This window comes from Oncorhynchus mykiss, chromosome 10 (genome assembly GCF_013265735.2).
Source record: "Oncorhynchus mykiss isolate Arlee chromosome 10, USDA_OmykA_1.1, whole genome shotgun sequence".
Taxonomy (NCBI): domain Eukaryota; kingdom Metazoa; phylum Chordata; class Actinopteri; order Salmoniformes; family Salmonidae; genus Oncorhynchus; species Oncorhynchus mykiss.
In genome coordinates this window covers 56,653,769-56,678,444 of record NC_048574.1, presented here as the reverse complement: position 1 = coordinate 56,678,444, position 24,676 = coordinate 56,653,769, and the positions used below count along the sequence as shown (strand labels likewise).

Here is a 24,676-nt window from a genome sequence, read left to right as displayed (position 1 = left end):
ATGCCACACCCTGGCCTGACCAAATAAATAAAGATAAACACAAAATACTTTGACCAGGGTGTGACACGTTGCTATGGGAACGACATCTTCAACGCACGTTTTAATGAACTCGCTCACCGAATCAGCGTATTTGTCAATGTTGTTGTCTGACGCACTACGAAACATATCCCAGTCCACGTGATGGAAGCAGTCTTGGAGTGTGGAATCAGATTGATCGGACCAGAGTTGAACAGACCTCCGCGCGGGAGATCCTCTTGTTTTAGTTTCTGTCTGTAGGCAGGGATCAACAAAATGGAGTCGTGGTCAGCTTTTCCGAAAGGAGAGGGCTCTTTCTGAGGTGATTTGGTCTTAAAAACTAAAAAGACTCTTTGGTGAGTGTCACGCCCCGACCTTAGAGAGCCTTGTTATGTCTCTATTTTGGTTTGGTCAGGGTGTGATTTAGGTGGGCATTCTATGTTCTGATTTCTATGTGTTCTATTTCTTTGTGTTTGGACGGGTATGGTTCTCAATCAGGGACAGCTGTCTATCGTTGTTACGGTGCGTGAATGAGGACCCAAAAGCGAATTAACGTAAACAGAACTTCTTTAATAACAAAACATAGGTAGGCTCAGATGGACCGGCAGATTCCGACAGGACAGGACAAGGTTGCAGCAAACATGACGATAGTCTGGTTCAGGCATGAAAAACACAAACAAGAATCCGACAAAGACAGGAACAAAAACAGAGAGAGATATAGAGGACTAATCAGAGGGAAAAAGGGAACAGGTGGGAAAAGGGGTGACGAGGTAGTTAGGAGGAGACAAGGAACAGCTGGGGGAAAGAGGGGGAGAAAAGGTAACCTAATAACGACCAGCAGAGGGAGACAGGGTGAAGGGAAAGGACAGAAACAAGACACAACATGACAATACATGACAATCGTTGTCTCTGATTGGGAATCATACTTAGGCAGCCTTTTTTCCCTGTTGTGATTGTGGGAAGTTCTTTGTTAGGGGCACCATGGTCCTTATAAGCGTTGTGGGCGTGTTGGTGTGTTGGTTTCTTTGTTTTGTTGGTTGACATTTTATTCTAAATCAAATAAAATGTACGCTGACCATGCTGCACCTTGGTGTCATTCCGACGACGGATGTGACAGTGAGTTGGTCTTATAAACTAAGAAGCTCTGAGAGACCCGTTATCTGCAATAACTAAATCAGAGAACAACAGAACGGCCGGTAATGTGTAGGAATTCTAACATTTACCAACAGTGGACCTATGATCCCAGTCAGTCGGACAACACATCAAGACTTATGAAGGGTCTCTTCCCTGTGTTATAAAATGTGTTTATAGTTTTTCTTTGCATTGTGTGTGTGAGAGAGAGAAAAATTGTGTGTGTGTTAGGTTGACCTCCTGGTCCGTTCTTTGGAGAAGTGTCTTCTACCTCTTTGTCTTGGTGCTGGTCTCATGGTCTCTTGGTGTCTGCACTGACGTAGATGTCCACAATCCTCTCCTCAGCTTCACTTCTGTCAAACTTGACCTTCTTGGTTACATCTGGCTTGTCATGAACGGCCTCAGACATCTCCAACAATGCATTGTGTTTTCTGACTATATACTATACAGCAATGTCTACTCAGGTTCTGAATCTATCACTGCCCCTGTGTCTGATTTGTGTCCATTTCTGAGACGTTTTTGATATGTTGTCCCCAGGAGAAAGGGAAATGTTAAAAGAGGAAGATAAAGTAACATGGTGGTTGAGGTTGGGACATGTTATTTTCCTTTAAACATATTCATCTGATTCCTGAGTAGGTAGTGTAGACTTACCAGACCTGGGATGAAATACTGTATGAAAATATGAGAATAGCTTGCCAAGGAGAACTTCCAAATGGACAAATTCGAGGTAAAAAGGAGTTGGAGCAGTCAACAACAAGACAGATTGATTTCTTATTGCTCACTTTAATACATTGTACAGGATGCGAAGAGGTGACTGACATTTCAACATAAAGCTGACATCTTCCTCAGAGTGACCTGACCATTGCACATAAATACTATTTATAGCCTTGCGGCCCATTGAGACACAACAATGTAAAATAATTCTAATGATAATATGTTCCAAGGTAAACTGCAAATTATAGCACAAAATAATAAGATAAACAGTGTGTCTTGTTAATCAATAGGCCATTTCAAAATTTACATTTGGGTGTCTGTGAATTCGGAGACGACGAGACCTAATAAATGAATCCAGTGTCTAAGGAGTACTACCAGAATGCCTCTCTATATGAAATGATTTAAAATACTTCTGTTGCAACAGAAAAGCCCCAGTACCCACCTGGCTCTGAAGGCAGGCTAAAGCAAACGATCAAAGCTTTTGAACGATTTCAAGTTGTATTTGAACCCAGGTCTCACACTGGGTGTACCTATCAGGAGTCGACTGTACTGACTTAACAACCTCATACGGGTCCTTTCTATCTGTTCTAATGCAGCTGTTTACTTTTAGTGATGTTGTGTCTCAATCATTGTCTGTGTCTGATGTGTCCATCATTTAACTACTGAAGACAGGAAGCTACTAATGCATCCCAGGAAGTAAATGGGAAATTGATTCATATGTTCAGAATGAAAAGAACATAAATGAGTAGGGATGGAGACAGAGGGAGAGTCAGAGAGAGAGAGAGAGAGATAGACGGGGAGATGGTGGATGGGTAGTTGTTACAGTATGTTATTGTTACACAACTCACAAATCCAGATACGCTTTTGTGTACAATTTATATCATTCCATGTCTTTTCAGGCTGGTCTTGTCCATTTCTTAGTACAACACAGTCCTCCCCCGGAAAGGTTGAAATACTTCGTCCATTATTAGGCTGGTCGATTATCCAGTAACTGTTAACAACACAGAGAACCAGACAGTCACACTGTCAGTAAAACATAATCCTAAATAAAATACATAATGCCTGTGTTTCTTAAGCTTTAAAGCCACACGCTGTCAGATGTGGGCCACCAACAAAAAGTAAAAAACATACTGTATATATAGTGTTTCTTGAAGAAAATAATGCTTGGTTTCTATGATTCATCTATAGAGCTCATTGAATGACATCTATGAAGGGAAAAAATTGTTTTTATGAAGATGATCTGAAGCAATATCATTTGTTTTCAAAGTATACATATAACAACTGGTCAAATCTCTCACCTTGTTATCAGTGGTGTGCCGTCTACCCATTTCCAGGACCCCTCAGTCTCTCTGTCAGTCAAACCGATCCAGAATCTCTTGTTGAGGCTAAAGAGAAATCTCTGTTGTTGAGAAATATAAACATATTTTGATCAGTGTTCATTTATCATGTCTCTCTCTCTCTATGTATTTATCTATCTCCCCCACTCTCTTACCTGTTTCTCTCTGCTGTTTACAATCACCAGGTCTGCTCCTCTCTCCACACAGTCCTGTCTGCTCTCACTCCAGGTTTTACTCTCAGAAGAGACGAAGTACCAACAGGATTCAAACTTGTTCCAGCCTTCAGAACAGGTTAGTTAAAACATTCATTGCCATCTCATTATTCTGCACACATTAATGAAAGAATACAAACAACATTTTAGTACCCGTTCAGGGCCGTAACCAGGGTTTGAGTTTTAGTAAATTCGTAAAACAGCGGAATTAAGATTGTATTAGATTGTATAGAAACTTTCCAAAAAGTGTTGCATTGCAATATAATAGTCAGGTTGTTGTATCTGGTCTGTTGTTGGCCTAGAAAAGTTACTCACTAAATCAGATTATATCTACAGGACTGCCAGTGAATTACAGTAGTTACAATTTAGCTATACTTACAGTGGACAGACTGGCCTATGATCCCAGCCAGTAGGAGAACACACAGCAGCCCCAGACACACTGCAACAGCTAGGAAGGGTCTCTTCCCTGTGCTATTAGGCTCTATGTACACATAAACAGATGTGTGTGTAAAGTATTTGTGTGTGTGTGTGTGTGTGTGTGTGTGTGTGTGTTTGTGTTACCTGTGTGCTGGTGTCCCGGTCCATTAGTTGAAGTGTGTTCTACATCTTCTGTTTTGGTGCTGGTCTCGTGGTCTCTCAGGGTGTCTGCACTGACGTAGATGTCCACAATTCTCTCCTCCATCTCACCTCTGTCAAACTTGACTTTCTTGGTCATGTCTGGCTTGGCATAGATGGCCTCAGACATCTCCAGCAATGCCGGATGCTTCTTGTGCTATTACTTGTATTTTACGTTAAGCCTCCGGTTATAGTGATAGCGTCGCCTCTGCCTCGTGTCAGTCTCTGTGTTCGTGTCTGTCTCTGTGTGTTCGTGTCTGTCTCTCTCGGTATCGCCTGTGTGTCTGTCTTTATCTGTGTGAAGATGTAACCCCTAGGGAGGTATAAAAAAAATGACACTTGTAGTTGTGGCTACAGCTTCTCCTTTGCATATTTGTATTTGTCTCCTGAGTAGTGAGTTTACACTTATTAGTCTACTGTACTGACTTCATGTTGTGTCTGACGATGTGTGAAACATAACTACTGGTGCACAGGACGATAAGAAGTAGAGTTTATTAATATGCTAATACAAAAAATGAAATGTGCAAAATAATCTACTTCTATTGTAAAACTATTCTGTTGTTGAGTCTACTGGACTGACTTTATGTTGTGAAACATAACCACTGGTACACAGGAAGCCACATTGTCAGGAAATAGGTAGGAAGGTATTACAGTTTTTCTCGTTTGCTAAGACACTTTTAATGAAACTGGGGTCCATTTGCTTTCCATCATAACTCCATCAAAACAACATACTGTTTTGCAAAACAGTAAGTCACTGCTTTCACAAACTATGCAAATGCTAAGCACATTTTTTGAAAAAAACGGTAAACACAACTCTCTACAAAAAAAAAATGCAGGAGTCAGTTGAGTAAATCATGTCAAACAACATCCAAGCATTTGGTCACAGCTGATACAAATGACTAGCATGATCGTGAACTACTTCTGCACGCGTGCAAGTCTTTGCACAATTGTTCAATCAGTCCTTATTCATGAGTAAAAGAGGTCACCTCTGAGTTGCTGTTTTGTAAGAATGGACCAAGTAAGAGGCAGAGGGCAAAGGGCAAAGGAGAGGTAGAGAGGCCCCTAGAGGAGAGTTCAGCTCTCAGTTCAAATGGAAAAAGGTCAAATAAAGCCTTCTGTTTCTGGATATTCATGCTCTTCAGTGACATTCTTTCGGTGTGGATCATCTTTGGTCAAATTATTTTAGAAAAGAATACAGCCCATGTTGTGATAATGTTTACTTGTCTTTATGGTGCAAACTATGATTATTTGATTTGATTTATAGTATCAACAGATGGCAGAGACATATTGATAGATGCGGAATCAAAAAGGGTAATTACATAACAAGTTGCACAGTATGTTTTGATGGAGGTCGTTGATTGTGTGTCATGTAATTTCATGTCTTGAGAGTCTTAATGCATTCTGCAAATGAAATGTGTCATTTTGTTTGGACAAATGTGCTCAAGCAACCAAGAAACGGTAATACAAGTTTGCACACTGGCGTGCGTGTGAGAGTGTGTGTGTGAGTGCCTGTATGTGTGTCTGTGAGAGAGAAGTTATGTCAGTATTTAACATGAATTTGATTGTATGACTTAATTTGCCTTTTTTTCTATTACACCCAGACCCTCTGGCTTCCTGTTAAGGTTAGGGCTGATTTCAAGGGTTTACTGTTAACCTACAAAGCATTACATGGACTTGCTCCTATATATCCCTCTGATTTGGTCCTGCCGTAAATACCTACACGTACGCTACATTCACAAGACGCAGGCCTCCTTATTTTACCTGGAATTTCTAAGCAAACAGCTGGAGGCAGGGCTTTCTCCTAAAGAGCTCAATTTTTATGGAATGGTCTGCCTATCCATGCGAGAGACGCAGACTCTGTCTCGACATCTAAGTCGTTACAGAAGACTCATCTCTTCAGTAGGTCCTAAGATTGAATGTAGTCTGGCCCTGGGGTGGGAAGGTGAACAGCAAGACATTGGGGTGACGAACCGCCCTTGCTGTCTCTGCCTGGTTGGCTCCCCTCTCTCCACTGAGATTCACTGCCTCTGACCCTATTACGTGGGCTGAGTCACTGGCTTACTAGTGCTTTTCCATGCCGTCCCTAGGAGGGGTAGCATCACGTCTCCTTTTTTGTTATACTTGACTTGAGTGGGTTGAGTCAGCCAATTTTGCACCCCCTCGGACTCGTGCGGTGGAGGAGATCTTCATGGGCTATACTCAGCCTGGTCTCAGGGTAGTAAGTTGGTGGTCTGTTGATACCCCTCTAGTGGTGTGGGGGCTGTGCATTGGCAAAGTGGGTGGGGTTATATTCTGCCTGGTTGGGGATATTGTTGGACGGGGCCTAAGTCTCCCACGACCTCCCCCTGTCTCATCCTCCAGTACCTACGCTGCAATGGTCAATGTGCCAGGGGGCTAGGGTCAGTCTCTCGTGTAATTCTCCTGTCTTATCTCGTGTAATTCTCCTGTCTTCTCTGGTGTCCTGTGTGATCTAAAGTATGCCCCCTCTAATTCTCCCATCTCTCTCGCTCTCTCCCCTCCCAGAGGACCTGAGCCCTAAGACCATGCCTCAGGACTACCTGGCCTGATGACTCCTGGCTGTCCCCAGTCCACCTGGTCATGCTGCTGATCCAATTTCTGCTGTTTTGCCTGTGGTGATGGAACCCTGACCTGTTCACCAGACATGCTACCTTGTCCCAGACTTGCTGTTTTCAACTTTCTCTATCCCTCTCCCTCTCTACCGCACCTGCTGTCTCGTACTCTGAATGCCTGACTATGAAAAGCCAACCGACATTTACTCCTGAGGTGCTGACTTGTTGCATTGTGATTATTATTTGACCCTGCTGGTCATCTATGACCGTCTTGAAGAACGATCTGGTCTTAGTGTCCATGTATAATCTCCACCCGGCACAGCCAGAAGAGGACTGGCCACCCCTCAGAGCCTGGTTCCTCTCTAGGTTTCTTCCTAGGTTCCTGCCTTTCTAGGGAGTTTTTTTTCCTAGCCACCGTTCTTATACATCCCTAACTATAACATTTTCCGATAAGACAGAACTGGCAAAGGGGGCAGAGTTAGCCTGCAGAGTTCTGTCATACTATCCAGGTCTGTGCCCTAACAATTTCTATTTAAAAAAATCCACCATTCCAGAAACAAGTCTCTCACCGTGACCACTTCTTATAGACCCCCGCAGCCCCCAGCTGTGCCCTGGACACCATATGTGAATTGATCGCCCCCCTCATCTATCTTCAGAGTTCATACTGTTAGGTGACCTAAACTGGGACATGCTAAACACCCAGCCATCCTACAATTTAAGCTAGATGCCCTCAATCTCACACAAATTATCAAGGAAGCTACCAGGTACAACCCAATTCGCAACCATGGGCACCCTCTTAGATATCATCCTGACCAACTTGCCCTCTACCTCAACCTCTGCTGTCTTCAACCAGGATCTCAGCGATCACTGCCTCATTGCCTGTGTGTAATGTGTCTGCGGTCAAATGACCACCCCTCATTACTGTCAAGCGCTCCCTAAAACACTTCAGCGAGCAGGCCTTTCTAATTAACCTGGCCTGCGTATCCTGGAAAGATACTGACCTCATCCTGTCAGTAGATGATGCCTGGTTGCTCTTCAAAAATGCTTTCCTCTCCATCTTAAATAAGCATGCCCCATTCAAAAAATGTAGAACAAAGAACAGACATAGCCCTTGGTTCATCCCAGACTTGACTGCCCTTGACCAGCACAAACATCCTGTGGCATTCTGCATTAGCATCGAATAGCCCCTGTGAAATGCAGCATTTCTGGGAAGTCAGGAACAAATATACATAGTCAGTCAGTTAGGGAAGCTAAGGCTAGCTTTTTCATACAGAGATTTGCTTCCTGTCGCGATCATCCCACTCTTCAAAGGGGGAGACACTCTAGACCCAAACTGTTAGACTTATATCCATCCTGCCCTGTCTTTCAAAACAAAAATCAAAAGCCAAGTTAATAAACAGATCACAGACAATTGCGAATCCCACCATACCTTCTCCACTATGCAGGCTGGTTTCTGAGCTGCTCATGGGTGCACCACAGCCACGCTCAAAAGACAGTACTGTGCAGCTGTCTTCATCGACCTGGCCAAGGCTTTCGACTATGTCAATCACCAGGATTCTTATCAGCAGACTCAACAGCCTTGGCTTCTCAAATGATTGCCTCACCTGGTTCACCAACTACTTCTCTGATAGAGTTCAGTGTGTCAAATCGGAGGGCCTGTTGTCCGTACCTCTGGCAGTCTCTATGGGGGTGTTACAGGGTTAAATTCTCAGGCCGACACTTTTCTCTGTTTATATCAATGATGTCGCTCTTGCTGTTGGTGATACTCTGATCTGCCTCTCCACAGACGACACCATTCTGTATACATCTGGCCCTTTGAAAACTGTGTAAACCATTTTCTCACAAATTGAGGGACTATTGTCCTCACATGACAGGTCATTCCCAGCCTCAGAGGATACAATGTTTCTGTGTTCATCTCAGCACTGTCTTCATTCTCAGAAGGGCCAACATTTATCAGGGTTAGGCCAATACCATACCTAGAGGTTTAAAACAGTCAGATGTTGTGGTTAAAACATCATACTCCCCAATAATATCCAGACATTTCTCTTCTTAAAACCCATCAATGAGCATAACCTTGTAGAGATAAAAGTTGAATGAAAATAAATGTGAAAACTTATTGTGGAAGTAATTACTGTTTCTTTCTCTGTGGTCAGTGGTGTGCCATTCGCAAGTCCCCTTGGTAACGGATACAGTCAGACCGATCTTGGCCCTGTGTTGAGGCCGAAGAGAAACTCACGTTGTTGAAAAATATAAATATATACAGTCAGGTCCCAAAAAAATTCTCCCTTGATAAAGATGAGCAAAAAAGACTTACTATACTGAGCTCCACATTTTTATTATGATATTTTACACTAATACAATTGCTCTGAGAAAGAGATTTTGTTGAACAAATATTGTAAGAAATCTAAAGAAAATATGTGTCAAAATGATTGGCACACCTGTTTTTAATACTGCAAAACTCCCCTTGCGAGGAAAATGGCACTGAGCCTTTTTCTAAAATGTTTTAATAGATTGGGAGAGATATTAGATCATTCCTCCATATAGAATCTTTACAGATGCTTGATGTCCTTCATCTGCACATATGGTCTGCCCTCTTCAATTCAAACCACAGGTTTTCAATGGGGTTCAAGTCCAGAGACTAAAATGGCCCTTGCAAAATGTTGATTTTGTTGTCAATTAAGCATTTCTTTGTGGATTTGATGTGTGCCAAATTGCCTCTGCCTTGTGTCTGTCTATGTATTTGTGTTTGCCTCTGAGTTTGTCTCTGTCTGTGTGACTATCTGTTGTAAATGGCACTTCTAGGGAAGTGTCAACAGAGGAAGATGACAAAAATATTGACATGGGTAGTTGTGGCTATGGCAATTTCTTCACCATCACATATTTTCATTTGGTTCTTGATTAGAGTGTGAACTTATCAAGAGTCTGCTGTAATGGAAGAAGTCGTCACAGGGCCAAGGGTCAGCATGTACAGGGTTATGCCAACACCCATACTTAGAGCTTTAAAAACAGTAAGACATCATGGTTAATATGTCATAATTAAGCAATAAGGCCCAAGGTGGTGTGGTATATGGCCAATATACCATGGCTAAGGGGCTGTTATTTTCGCACGATGCAATGCAGATTGCCTGGACACAGCCCTTAGCAGTGGTATATTGGCTATATATTACAAACCCCCAAGGTGCCTTATTGCTATTATAAACTGGTTACCAATGTAATTAGAGCAGTAAAAATACGTGTTTTGTCATACCCGTGGTCTGATGTACCACGGCTGTCAGCCAATCAGCATTCAAGGCTCGAACCACCCAGTTTATAATCCTCAATCATATCCAGACATTTTTCATCTTAAAAACATAAATGAGAAGAACCTGTATAGATAAAAGTTTAATAAAATAACCAGCACTCCAAATCAGCAACCAGCACTCCTGTGTTCCAATGGCACGTTGGGTTAGCCTTATTGTTGAAGTAGTTACTCTCTCTTTCTCTGTGGTCAGCAGTGTGCCATCCACACATTTGCAAGTCCCCTCGGTAACAGATTCAGTCAGACCAATCTAGACTATTGTGATGAGGCCGGGTAGAGAGTTTCAAGTTCCTTGGTGCCCACATCACCAACAAACTATCATGGTCCAAACACACCAAGACAGTCGTGAAGAGGGCACGACAACACCTTTTCCCCCTCAGGAGACTGAAAAGATTTGGCATGGGTCCCCAGATCCTCAACAATGTCTACAAGGGCCAAGCGTCCTTCCTCAAGCCAAGCTTCCTGCCATCAAGGACCTATATACAAGGCGGTGTCAGAGGAAGGCCCAAAACATTGTCAAAGACTCCAGCCACTCTAGTCATAGACTATTCTCTCTGCTACTGCATGGCAAGGGGTAACGGAGTGCCAAGTCTAGGTCCAAAAGGCTCCTTAACAGCTTCTACCCCCAAGCCATAAGACTGCTGAACAATTCATCAAATGACCACCCAGACTATCTACATTGACCCCCCCCCCCCCCCCCCCCTTGTTTTTACACTGCTGTTACTCGCTGTTTATTATCTATGCATAGTCACTTAACCCCTACCTACATGTACAAATTACCTCGACTAACCTGTAAATATTTTCTTAGGCCTATTTCTTGAACTGCGTTGTTGGTTAAGGGCTTGTAAGTACGCATTTCACAGTAAGATCTACACCTGTTGTATTTGGTGCATGTAACAAATACATTTAGATGTAATTTGATTTGTAGAGAAAGTCATATTGTTGAAAAAGATAAATATATACAGCCAGGTCCAAAATTATTAGCATCCTTGATAAAGATGAGCAAAAAAGACTGTATAAAATAATAAAAATACTGAGCTCCACAATTTTTTTTTTATGATGATATTTTGTACTAATACAATTGCTCATAGAAAGATATTTTGTTTAACATGTAATGAAAAAATCTAATAAAGATAGGGGTCAAAATGATTGGCACCCCTGTTTTTAACACTGCAAAACTCCCCTTGCGAGGATAGCGGCACTGAGCCTTTTCCTAAAATGTTTTATGAGATTGGGAGGGATATTAGACCATTCCTCCATACAGAATCTTTACAGATGCTTGATATCCTTCATCTGCACGTATGGTCTGCCCTCTTCAATACAAACCACAGGTTTTCAATGGGGTTCAAGTCCGGAGACTGAGATGGCCATTGCAACATGTTGATTTTGTTATCAACAAAGCATTTCTTTGTGGATTTGTTGTGTTCTAATTGCCTCTGCCTTGTGTCTGTCTCTTTGTGTGTCTGTCTCTGTGTGTGTTTGTCTCTGTGACTATCTGCTGTAGACACTCCCAGGGAAGTGTCAATAAAAATGACAAAAATGATGACAAAAAAAATGACATGGGTAGTTGTGTGCTATGGCATTTTCTTCACCTTTTCATATTTTCATTTGGTTCCTGAGTAGTGAAGAGTGTGAACTTATCAAGAGTCTGCTGTAATGGCTTCATATTGTATCTGTTGAAGTGGGGAAACAACTGCTAATACACAGGAAGCTAATAAGTAAGGATTTTATTCATATGCTAATACAAAAAACAATATGGGCTATTTCTGTTGAAAAAATCTGTTCTGTTGAGTCTATTGTGCTGACTTCATGTTGTGTCTGATGATGTGTGAAACATAACTACTGGTCAACAGGAAGCTACACTATCAGGAAATAAGCAGGAATGTAGTTGAGCTGACAGACATTTAGCCCATCCCCCCCCATAAAGCTATGACCTTTGGCGCTCACCTGGAATTATTTATGTCTGATAAAAACAAACACAAAATTCAACCCATATGATCTAATACACAATAAAAGTATACTAAAACATATACAAATGTTATATAATAAGCCTTTTCATATTTTGTAATATGTCATATTTCACCTTCATTACTTTACCAAACATATCATGACATTAGTGATAGTCAAAATCTGTTAAAATTGTGAACGTCTAAATCAACATTTGGGACCTTTTAAACAACGTACTTCTGTCCTATAGACAAGGGGAGAAGGGATAGGTAAATGGAGAAATGTGTCTGCTTCTGACACACAAAATGACTACTTATTTTAGGTTTAAGGAAGTGGGTAGTTCACATTCTTTATCGTTGAGCTAATTAAGTAATGTATTTAGATCCGCCTGCTCGTGTCTCGATTCAGTGATTTCCTTGTCATATCTGTGCCCTGAATCAGTTGAATAAATGTTTTTCTAAGGACCACCCCTTTGACGTAATGTTGCAGTGAAGTGATATAAATTGATGTAATGATGCAGCCGACCACCAGAGGGATGCAAATACCAGCTTATTCCACAGAGGACCTTTACATGGTCTTAGGAAGGTCAGGATTGCTGTCTTCTGAATTATAAAATGGTGGGAAATCAATAAAATAAGCCATGTAAACCTTTACATATATTTTAAAGTAATTCCAGTGCCCAATTTTGGGGACTGTCAGCTTAAGAGGATTTAATATACAAATACAAAAAAATCTAATACATTTGCATACTTGTATGCGTGTGTGTGCGTGCATGTGTGTGTGTGAATGTGTGAGAGAGACAGTGTGTATGTGTGTTGAAGGAGGAAGTTGTGTGCACTGGGGTCTGCTGTTTGTGTTACAGTATGTTATCATTGTCACACCCTGATCTGTTTCACCTGTCTTTGTACTTGTCTCCACCCTCTTCCAGGTCTTGCCCATCTACCCCATTATCCCCAGTGTATTTATACCTGTGTTCTCTGTTTGTCTGTTGCCAGATCGTCTTGTCTTGTCAAGCCTAGCAGCATTTTTGCCTTGCTCATGTGACCTGTTTTCCAGTTTTCCAGATGTTGACCATAGTGCCTGGCCTGACCCATAGTGCCTACTGCCTGCCTGCTCTTGACCTGTCGTTTTGCCTGCCTCATGTTCTATTTAATTTGATATTATTTTTATTATTGAATGTTTAGAACATACAATATACTTGCAGTGAAGCCGCTCAACAACTACATCACATTAGTCATCTAACAGACTCCCAACCAGAGACACACAGAAGAAACCAGGGTCAACGCGCTATTTTTACATTTATTTTTTATATATATTTTTTAAAACTTCGACCGTCATTCTATCCTCCGCCCAGCAACTCCCCTCCCACTTGTCTCCAATTCCACATCCCAACCCTCAGCTTCCCTCTGCCCATCCCACCTATCGCTGCTGGCCACCCTCTTAATATTTCTACGCGCCAAATAACTTTCAACTGTGCTGTGACGTTTAACACACAATTTCAATCTATCTAATTGAATATAATCCACAGATTGCGAGTTGAAGATACATACTTTTACCAAGAGTATTAGTATATTAGTAATAGCCTTGCCCTGTTCTACTAATACACTTTTCTTACTTTGACACTGTATGCATCTGCATCTTCCTTAAAGCTTGATAATCATGGTAAACTATTTTACCATGTTGGTAAACCATTTTCTCACAAATCCAGTGATGAATATCCTCACATTACAAGTCATTCTGCATTACCAGGGGTTAAAAATAGTCAGACATTATGGTTAAAACATCAATATCCTCGATAATAACCAAACAAAATTCAACTTTGTTGACTTCTGCCATCAATGAGAATAACCTGTATAGATAAGTAGTCAAAGTAAGTAGTTATCCTTCCTTTCTCTGTGGTCAGTGGTGTGCCATCCACCCATTTCCAAGTCCCAAGTGTTCCAAGTGTAGGGCAGGACAATGCCACAACTAGACTCCCCTAGCCTCTGGAGACAGGACACTCTGGAGATGCAGAGTGGTTGCTTTACTTCTGGATGGATACATGCAGTATCTAGGATATGTTCCACTGTTCACACCAGCTTATCACTTCGTTTTACCTTCTTTATAGTCTATTTGGAAGGGTTAGGGGGTAAAAAAAAAACATGTCAAATTTGAACCTTTCAATACGCAGTATGCCGGTGTGGATATCTTGACAAAGCCTTGCTCTCATCTCTTATCTTATGAGGGAAATGCTCCCTACCTCGTGTGCCTTGGAGCTCAGCTCTTTCCCTCCTTCTGTGTTCCCTTTTTTCCCCTCTCTCTATCATTTCACCAGAAGTCATCTGAACACTCAATCGTCAGACGCAGCAGACAATCTGCTTCAATAAACTGACAGACGACATAACTCATTTCTCTTTGGAGCCGGGGGTTTGACGGAGCAGCGGAGAGGGGGAGGGCTAAAGACAGACAGACAACACTGTTTCCCATTCACAGGTTGCGTCTCAAATGGCACCCTATTCCCTATAAAGTGCACTACTTTTGACCAGTGCCATAGTGCACTATATAGGGAATAGGGTGCCATTTGGGACACAGGCGTACACTGAGCTGATCCCATTGTATTCCTCTCCCGTCCCTGGGTGATGTACGCCGCCTGCTAGCCAAGCTTATCTACGGGAACACACGCGGTCCTGACATCTTGCGAGGCAAACAAACAAACTTCCAGAGAGGGAAAGACATGATTGGGAAATATGTAGTGGCCTCCCAGAGCGAGCGATGATGAACAATGCATTTGGAAATGCACCTCGGAGCATTTTTCTGAGAACAAAAGCAACCAAGCCAAGTCGATGGACATTTTCCAGAAGTAACACATTTACCACAGATTAGTCCTCTTTTCTTATATGCTTGGCCTTATTAGGGAATCCATTTGCCATGGCTATTTTATCATGAGCGGGGGCATGCTGTACAAGCTTTCTAATGTGTGGTCTTGGCAGACTGCACCACTGTATGTGGATGCATCCAAAATGGCACTCTATTCCCTGTAGAGTGCACTACTTTTGACCAAAGGTATCACTATGTAGGGGAAAGGGTGCCATTTGGGAGGCGGACTGGGACTTCACAGTTCATGGGCCACACTGCATGCCACACGGCCATATTTCAAACTGACGCTGATCTAAATGATTCATTTCCTGCTTCATGTATTAAATAATGAACTATCTTTAATTCATGATTCGGGTACTGCACTGTGCATAGCGAGACCCCGAGTTAGAATTTCGAGGGAGTGGGACGGGGTTATACCTAACACCAGGGATCCCTTCTATTACCAGGACGGATGATGGACGGACCAACGACGTAAACGTCCCAAATGGCACCCTGTTCCCTATATAGTAAATAAGGGTGCCATTTTGGATGCAGCCTCAGCCTGCTCATGTAACAGACGTGGTTTGGAGAGCCATGCACACGTGATGAGTTGACTTGCCCGACACGCGTGTTAGCCTTAGCTCAGCAGGTTATCACATCAGGAGTTGATTTCCAACAGAAATATCACTCTTTTCTCTTGTATCACCTGACACCTCTCTAGTGCGGCACCGCAGGCCTTTATGTGGCATGTCTTACTGCATCACACAGAAGAAAGAAAGAGTCGTCCTACAGAAACCTCATTTACAGGGCGAACCGTTTCCAATCATATCCCAGACTGTCTGAGCACCAACGGGTAGGGGGAGGAACAATACGGGTGTTCGGGGTCGTGAATGAGATGAGACGGTGATTACTACATGAATAGCACCATTACTACAGCTCCATTGGATGAGCTGATAGGCTAGGAGAAGTCTGCAATCATGAGGTCATGGTAAAGTGTTGATGTGATGATAACAGCAGGGGTTAATACAGTATGTGTGTTCCACAGACTGGCAAGGCAAGGCAAGGGCAATGGATGCAGGATTCCTAGGGGCAAATCAATTACGAAAATAACAAAGCATTCAGGTTGACGGATTAATATGTTGTAAATGGACACAGTTTGAACCCAGAGCAAATAGCGTTCTGTACTTTCCATTGCCTATGTTCTATGGTCATATCCGACGCAGCCGGACATGCTATCTGTTCTTCTCAATTTGTTTGTGGATTAACAAATTAAATCCATACGTGCAGCTGGTGGCTAGGGATAAATCCATACCACAATTGTAGTGGATGCGTTAGGTCATGTTTGACTTAGAATATAATTTAACCAGTGTTTGTTGGGTAACATTGCAGCTGTGCACTTTTTCTTGTTACTATATACAGCAAAAAACTCAAACCTTTAACCTGACCCCAAAGTGCACTGCTGCAATGTGTAATTCCAGTATACACAATACTTCAAAACATAGTCACACTGTAAGGGAAAGTGTTCATTTTGAGAATTTAGAGGAACACTTGCCAAGCCTAATGCAGGCCAGAGCTATTGACGTTGCTTGTCATTGACCTACAGTAGGTCACCCACATAGATGGGTTTACTGAGATTCCCATAACCTCTAGGCATGACAGGAATTACATTGGAGTGTTACAGCGTAACTAGGCGTGTTAAAACCAGCGTCTTATCACAGCCGTCCGTCTAGAGACATACAATATATTCCATGTATAGTAGATACATCCAGTCCAAAAAAGGTAGCAAATAAACAGATAAAGTAGATTTTATTCACCGTCTCCCCAGAGTCTCAACCTGTGAAGTCCCAGCCTGCAACACATGGTCTAAACTCTCTTAGTAGCTCTGATGTCAATCTGTCCTTCTATTCATCGAGTCTGTTTCAGGGAAAGAGCACAACTTAGAGATGTTCGCTCCTACTGACTGCAATGTGGTGCTTGATATAGGCACGTCAGTTAAAAACATGGTGGTGATTATTTAAGCAATAGGGGCCAGAGGGGGAGTGGTATATGGCCAATATACCACTGTTGAGGGCTGTTCTTATGCATGAGTGCCTGGATACAGCCCTTAGACGTGGTATATTGGCCATATACCACCAACTCCTGAGGATAAACTGGTTAACAACGTAATTATACAAATTTAAATAAAAGTTTTGTCATATCCTGTGGTATAAGGTCTGATATCCAGCCAATCAGCAATCAGGGCTCGAACCAGACAGTTTATAAATAATGATATATACTGTATGTATATATAATAATATATATCATATATATGCCGTTTATAGTTTAAGTATTTAGCCCCTTGTTTAAGTGTTTTGCTTAAATTACCAATTGTCTGATTAAGCTTTGTGACTGAGGTGATTAAACTTAAAATCATTAGTAGCATGCAGTCGTCTGGGATAGGCGACCTCCTACTGCCTTGGTGAATTTGCCGCCACGTGGGTCAGGAGACTGGCTACTCTTGTGATGTTTAGGGTTAGTCGGTGACTCGTTAAAGGCAGTAAGAACAGCTTGATGACTTTGGTGTCTTGGGTTGACGGCCATCTCTGCTATTTCATGATCAGCGCAATGGATTAAAACAGTGTCTGAAAATGTTGTGATCGATAGTGGACGTGTGTACTGTACAGAGAGGAATGTTTTTGAATGCTGTCTCACGTAAGTGTCATTGACTCTCCTCCGTTTATTTTGGGATCTGAGATGGATGTCGCCTCCTGTTATCGGTGAGTGGTGACTGACGCTTTGCTGCTCTGACACTGTTAATGGCTTCTTTTACAGTTCTTCACATTGCACCTTGCTCTGTCTGAAGGAGAGAACTATGAGTGACAAAAGAATGGCAGAGAGAGAGGCCTTCCCTCTTTCACACCACGCGGCTGTAAGTGAAGGTGGCGTTGATTGGGAAAGTCTGGAATCCGAGCTGAAGCATCGGACAAAGCAATCTATCCGTCTGTAAACAGAAACTAAGGTGGAAGGTGTAGAAGCAATGAAAAAAACGTAACGTGTACCCTACACAAGCAGTGGCGAAAAAAAGACATCAATACTTATTCTTGTTTGGTTTCTCTACAGACACAAATTAAATGTTTTTTTTAGGAAAAGAAATGAAATCATTCTCCTGATTGGACTATAATAGACCAGTTGATACCGACACACTTTTCTGTTTGAAATCAATCAAATAAACAACAAACGTTTGGGCTGACTTAATTCTGTTAGCATTTCTTTCTAACACCAACATCCATCTTATCCGGAACGGTTGATTGTGCTTCCCTCTCTCCTCTTCCTCCTCCATTAACTTTGTTTATCCTCCAGCGAAGCATTTCACAGCTGGATATTGTTCCTCCGCGGAGCCGCGTACACCACAGCAAGAGGAGCCAGAATGGAATTAGCCCTGCTAATTCCAACCCTGCTTCGCTCCGCCTTTTCACTGGATGAAATAGACCAGAGCGAATGAGAAACTTGAATCTTCCCCTAGCATTAGCTCAGTTCCCATATGCCTATACGTTAGTGTCCAAACCCATTGCTTCAAATCCAATCACCCATCCAGCGGGCTTACCTCTACAATCGAAAGGAGGCTATTGAATGGAGAGAGGAGACTAGTGTTGTGTTCACGAGAAATGGAATCGGGCCGAAGCGGTTGCCTGACGACTCATACTGAATTGAATTCCGCTGCTCTATCTATCGCTACATACATTCAGTCTGACACTGCCATCATAGATATCCTTTACGCTGACATTAAAATGCAGAGCGTTGTACAAAACAAGTCATCAGCAGCGTTTGGATTGTCTCTAACCAATCAGAGTATCAAACCCAATGACTGTTTCCGAAACGTTGCTTTTACCCACATGTGTTCAGGCTCTGGCCCAACCCATCGGTTTCTGGGACCAATCAAAACAGTTTGAATGTGTTCACATTTGAAATGTTGTCGTGGAGGAGATCAAATCCAGACTCATTAGTGGGCGTGGCTTTAGGCAGAAGCGATGTGGCTGGGTAGCCAGGCAACCGAAACTGGGAGGTACTACAGTATAAGCAGTTCTGCAATAAGAAACGTTCATATTAGTTGTCTGTTACCTAAATGTTTCTGCTATGTTCTGCTCTAATGAATAGGAGCTATTTAATTTGTTTTGTAACAGAGTCCTGAGTCCTCCCATCCTTTTTTTTAACATGGCTGGATACATCAGCAGATGTGACTGGGTGCTTATGTAACATAAAGGAGTACATTAACAGTTCAACAGCCCTACAGTGATGTAATGCTGCTTCTCAGAACCGAAGTGAGATCGACAGAAATGTCTCCAAACAGGGACATTTCCTCTTCAAGGGAGATTGGGGAGCTGGAAGTAGTTGACCCTAGATGCTGATCCAGGGTCCGTTTAGCATTTTCACCCCACAAAGGAAAATAATTGGGGGAGGGGAAGCTGATCCTAGATCTGTACCTAGAGGAATTGTCAACCTGGAGGAGAAATTGGCTTCTTGGGTTCAAGGTTCAAGCCAAGGGTCAGCTGCTCCTCCACTTCAGTTTTGTTGTTTACTGCTAATCTGCTGCCGGTGTTTACTGTTATTTTTTCTGAGCGGCCTAGATGTGCGAGTCAAGATGATGTGACACTGTTATTTCCCCTGCTTCACTCGTAAAACTGGTGTTAGGTGAAAGGGATGACCTCATTACACCTAAATTAAGAATGAGTCCAGAAATGAGTCCAGGGGTGCATTCCAAATGGAACCCTATTCCCTATTTAGTGAACTACTTTTGACCATGGACCTATGGGCACTGGTCAAAAGTAGTGTGCTATAAAAGGTAGTGTGCAATACACCCTCTCCAGTGATGATGACAGTGTCTGCCTAAGTCTCAGGGTGGGGGATCAGGGCTCCAGCCAGACACTGGGGTGGGCGTTGGAACATGTGGCCCCAGCAGATGGGAGTTTTATGAGAGTCTCGCCTGCTGTGGACAAGCCATATCACACACACACATTGGTTTTACTATCCAAGTGGGGACGAAAAATGTATTCCCATTCAAAATGACCCTAACCCTATGTATTCCCAACCCTAACCAAACCCCTATCCCTAAAACTAAACCTAACCCTAACTCCTAATCCTTAACCCCAATTCTAACCATAAACCTAATTCTAACCCTAACCCTAAACCTAACCCCTAAATCTAAAATAGCCTTTTTCTTTTTTGGGGACCCGTGAGACATTCTTCTCTAATAAGGATGGTGGTAGAGCTACAAGACTTTGGTGGATTTAAATGTGGTCTTGTTTGTCTTAGCACTATTTGACAAATTCTTTATTTTAAACGTTGTATACAAAATAAATATGTTAGTAGCTCATCATCAAGTACCGCCTCTTGCTTGGATCTGTGTGTAGCTAAAAATGATGCACGAATACAGCATATAGTTATATCTATCCACAGATGGAAACTCTATTCCCAGTGCAGATCAGCATTGCTCCAGATGAAGCAGGGGCAGCAGATGGCTACGGCTGGGAGAGGGGCTCTGGGACTGGGTGGGGACAGAGGAGCTCGGTGGAGACTGGAGCCCCAGTTACTCCACTCTAGGTGCCTCATAATCCCACAAAGCCCTGGCTTCTCCCCCCTGACAAATAAGAAATGGCCCCCACCACCAACAGCTTGTCCCAGCCCCGGCCACTGCCTGCCATTCACCAAGAGCCATCATGCTGAGCTGGGAGACAATGAGTTGCCATTAACTGCTTCTCCTCTCTCTCTCGCCTCCTGATTTCTAAAGAGAGGGATGGAGAGGCCGGGAATACGACACACAGAGAGGGATGGAGAGGCGGGGAATACGACACACAGAGGGATGGAGAGGCGGGGAATACGACACACAGAGAAGGATGGAGAGGCGGGGAATACGACACACAGAGAGGGATGGAGAGGCGGGGAATACGACACACAGAGAGGGATGGAGAGGCGGGGAATACGACACACAGAGAGGGATGGAGAGGCGGGGAATACGACACACAGAGAGGGATGGAGAGGCGGGGAATACGACACACAGAGAGGGATGGAGAGGCGGGGAATACGACACACAGAGAGGGATGGAGAGGCGGGGAATACGACACACAGAGAGGGATGGAGAGGCGGGGAATACGACACACAGAGAGGGATGGAGAGGCGGAGAATACGACACACAGAGAGGGATGGGTACAGTGAAGACTGTACATTTCCCATCTGAAAATCTGAACGAGGTAATAGGTCATGCTAGTCCTTTCACAGGACAGTTGCCTATAAACTAGACTAGAGCATGACAACATTAATGACCAAACCCAATTATCTTGAATTCCATTCTCACGGAGACAAAAGTGTTACCTTAGCAACTACAGTGGGGAGAACAAGTATTTGATACACTGCCGATTTTGTAGGTTTTCCTACTTACAAAGCATGTAGATATACTTCAACTGTGAGAGACGGAATCTAAAACAAAAATCCAGAAAATCACATTGTATGATTTTTAAGTAATTCATTAGCATTTTATTGCATGACATAAGTATTTAATACATCAGAAAAGCAGAACTTAATATTTGGTACAGAGATCATACGTTTCCTGTAGTTCTTGACCAGGTTTGCACACACTGCAGCAGGGATTTTGGCCCACTCCTCCATACAGGTTTCGGGGCTATCGCTGGGCAATACGGACTTTCACCTCCCTCCAAAGATTTTCTATTGGGTTCAGGTCTGGAGACTGGCTAGGCCACTCCAGGACCTTGAGATGCTTCTTACGGAGCCACTCCTTAGTTGCCCTGGCTGTGTGTTTCGGGCCGTTGTCATGCTGGAAGACCCAGCCACGACCCATCTTCAATGCTCTTACCGAGGGAAGGAGGTTGTTGGCCAAGATCTCACGATACATTGCCCGATCCATCCTCCCCTCAATACGGTGCAGTCATCCTGTCCCCTTTGCAGAAAAGCATCCCCAAAGAATGATGTTTCCACCTCCATGCTTCACGGTTGGGATGGTGTTCTTGGGGTTGTACTCATCCTTCTTCTTCCTCCAAACACGGCAAGTGGAGTTTAGACCAAAAAGCTCTATTTTTGTCTCATCAGACCACATGACCTTCTCCCATTCTTCCTCTGGATCATCCAGATGGTCATTGGCAAACTTCAGACGGGCCTGGACATGCGCTGGCTTGAGCAGGGGGACCTTGCCTGCGCTGCAGGAGTTTAATCCATGATGGCGTAGTGTGTTACTAATGGTTTTCTTTGAGACTGTGGTCCCAGCTCTCTTCAGGTCATTGACCAGGTCCTGCCGTGTAGTTCTGGGCTGATCCTTCACCTTCCTCATGATCATTGATGCCCCACGAGGTGAGATCTTGCATGGAGCCCCAGACCGAGGGTGATTGACCGTCATCTTGAACTTCTTCCATTTTCGAATAATTGCGCCAACAGTTGTTGCCTTCTCACCAAGCGGCTTGCCTATTGTCCTGTAGCCCATCCCAGCCTGTGCAGGTCTACAATTTTATCCCTGATATCCTTACATAGCTCTCTGGTATTGGCCATTGTGGAGAGGTTAGAGTCTGTTTGATTGAGTGTGTGGACAGTGTCTTTTATACAGGTAACAAGTTCAAACAGGTGCAGTTAATACAGGTAATGAGTGGAGAACAGGAGGGCTTCTTAAAGAAAAACGAACAGGTCTGTGAGAGCTGGAATTCTTACTGGTTGGTAGGTGACCAAATACTTATGCCATGCAATAAAATGCAAATTAATTACTTAAAAATCATACAATGTGATTTTCTGTATTTTTGTCTTAGATTCTGTCTCTCACAGTTGAAGTGTACCTATGATAAAAATTACAGACCTCTACATGCTTTGTAAGTAGGAAAACCTGCAAAATCAGCAGTGTATCAAATACTTGTTCTCCCCACTGTATCTACTAAAATTAAGCACAGTCGGATGGTTAATTTGAAATGTATAATTTTGAGAGAGAAAATAATAAACCAAAATAAACCTTTGTCTCCATTGTTTTCCTTGCCTCCTAAGGTTGTGGAAGTTTAACCGTTTGTCTCTGCTACTTCACTGTCTCTTGGCCCGATATCCCATTTACTAATTCACCAATGACTGACCTAATATGTTGGCTTGAACTCGCAGCGTAATCACATTTCTGTGCGAGGCATATCTTCGTTTCTGTGCAAGGCTTTTTTTGTAACTATCTGCTTATTCCAGGGCCCTGTAACTGTCTTCAAATTCAACCGTCTGCACTTGAATATAACTTGCCGCTTTTCCACCCGAGCACAGCTAGGAGCTGACACGTGTGATAAACAAAGATTCTGAGAGAGAGAGAGAGAACAATTGTGACCAAATCTCTTACAGCAGTGTGCGAATGAAGCCTCATTAAATACTTCAGACGACCATGGACGTGCCAAATTATTGCAAATAGCAGCCGAACAGAGCTTTTTTTATATACTTTTTTTATGATAATAAACCGATAGTTATTGATTCACCAGGCTTTGGATTTTAAAGGATGTGTAAGACTAAAGTTGCTCTTGTATGATAGGATCATGTCAATGCTCTGTCATTATCGATAACAAAGTGGGTTCCCCAGGGTGGACCAATCATGTTGTTAAAAACACACACACTACTCCATCTGATTTATTAATATTTAGAACAGATTCCGGAGTCTCAGGTTCATTATAGGAAGTGCCAATCGCCAGGTGGATCACCAGGGGAAATGGACGATTCAGCAAAAAGTTGTCGGCAGAGGGGAGATTCTGACCCACTTTTTCTATTGTATGACAGGCAATTCATTAGGTGAGAAAAAAAACACTTTTTCACACTTTGAGATTTAAAAAAAAAAAACAGCTGTTTTCACATTGAGCTTAAATTTCACACGTGAATCCATACTTTCACGTGTATTCAATTTAGAGTTCACATGTTAACACCACCTTTTCACGTGAGGAGAAAAACATGTTTTCATCTCACATGTGAATTGCAGTTTCACATGTTAAAAACTTCTGTGAAATTTGGATATGCAGTTTTACACGTTGCAATGTGGAATTGAATTTTCACATGTGAAAAACGTTGACGTGTAAAAAAAATAAAAATCACATTTGCTGTTTCACGTGTAAAACAACTTCACATGTTGGGTTGAAATAATGTTACTCTCCTGTGAAAACATGTGGTAGTGGAATTAAGGTGAACCCATTTTAAAAAGCCCAAATGCAGGACAAGGTAATGATCTTGTGGGACATTCCCAGAACACTGGACAGAAGAAAACATTTCAAATGACAACATAGTTCTGCTGTATCAAATCACATTTTATTGGTTACATACACATATTTAGCAGATGCTGCGGGTGAAGGGAAATGCTTGTATGAACTGCCTGTTAAAAAGGGGCAAACCTTAGTTGATACCAACATTTTTGGCCATATAAATTAATAATGAGAACCTATTGACTCTTGAAGAATATAAAATATAAATGCCTCATGTTACTTACACCTCTTGGGAGGAGGGAACGCAACACCCTGCTTACACTCAACTCCCCGTGGAGTGAAAGAGGTATGTGATTGTAGGTGCGGGTAAGGATGACAGAGGCAGAGAATGTTACCGTTACAGGGAATGTATTTCCTTAATACTGTAATATAGGGAAAAGGGTCTGGACGGAACCAAAGCAAAGAAAGTTCAAGTTAAAGAGGCCCCTCTCCTACCTACCCACTACTTACCTATTCTTAACCCCACCTGGAGCACTAACCAAAATACAGGGGATTGTCCGCCAGGTGTTATCTAGTGTGCATAGACATTAAATACTACCGGTTATGTATGCCCGCAGGCCTCTTGCCTAAACACTCCCAATGTGCCTTCACCCTCTGGGAACAAAAACAGAATAATTACTAATGTAAAGTGAACAATTTCAATAATCAAAAACACAGTCCTTTTGACATACACATAATTCTGCAGGACCGGCTACCAAAATACAACAAATTTACCAGACCAACAACCACCACAGCACATACAAAGAAGCTCCCTCTTCCTAAC

At 42.7% G+C, this 24,676-nt stretch overlaps 1 long non-coding RNA gene across 1 annotated transcript; it reads right to left on the bottom strand.

Moving 5' to 3' along the window:
• Nucleotides 1-1,912: 1,912 nt before the first annotated feature.
• Nucleotides 1,913-3,731, bottom strand: LOC110534937. The gene is made up of 3 exons (XR_002475191.2): nucleotides 3,353-3,731; nucleotides 3,159-3,259; nucleotides 1,913-2,851 (listed from the first exon to the last, which is right to left on the bottom strand). It is a non-coding gene; the product is annotated as an uncharacterized LOC110534937 (long non-coding RNA).
• Nucleotides 3,732-24,676: the final 20,945 nt, after the last annotated feature.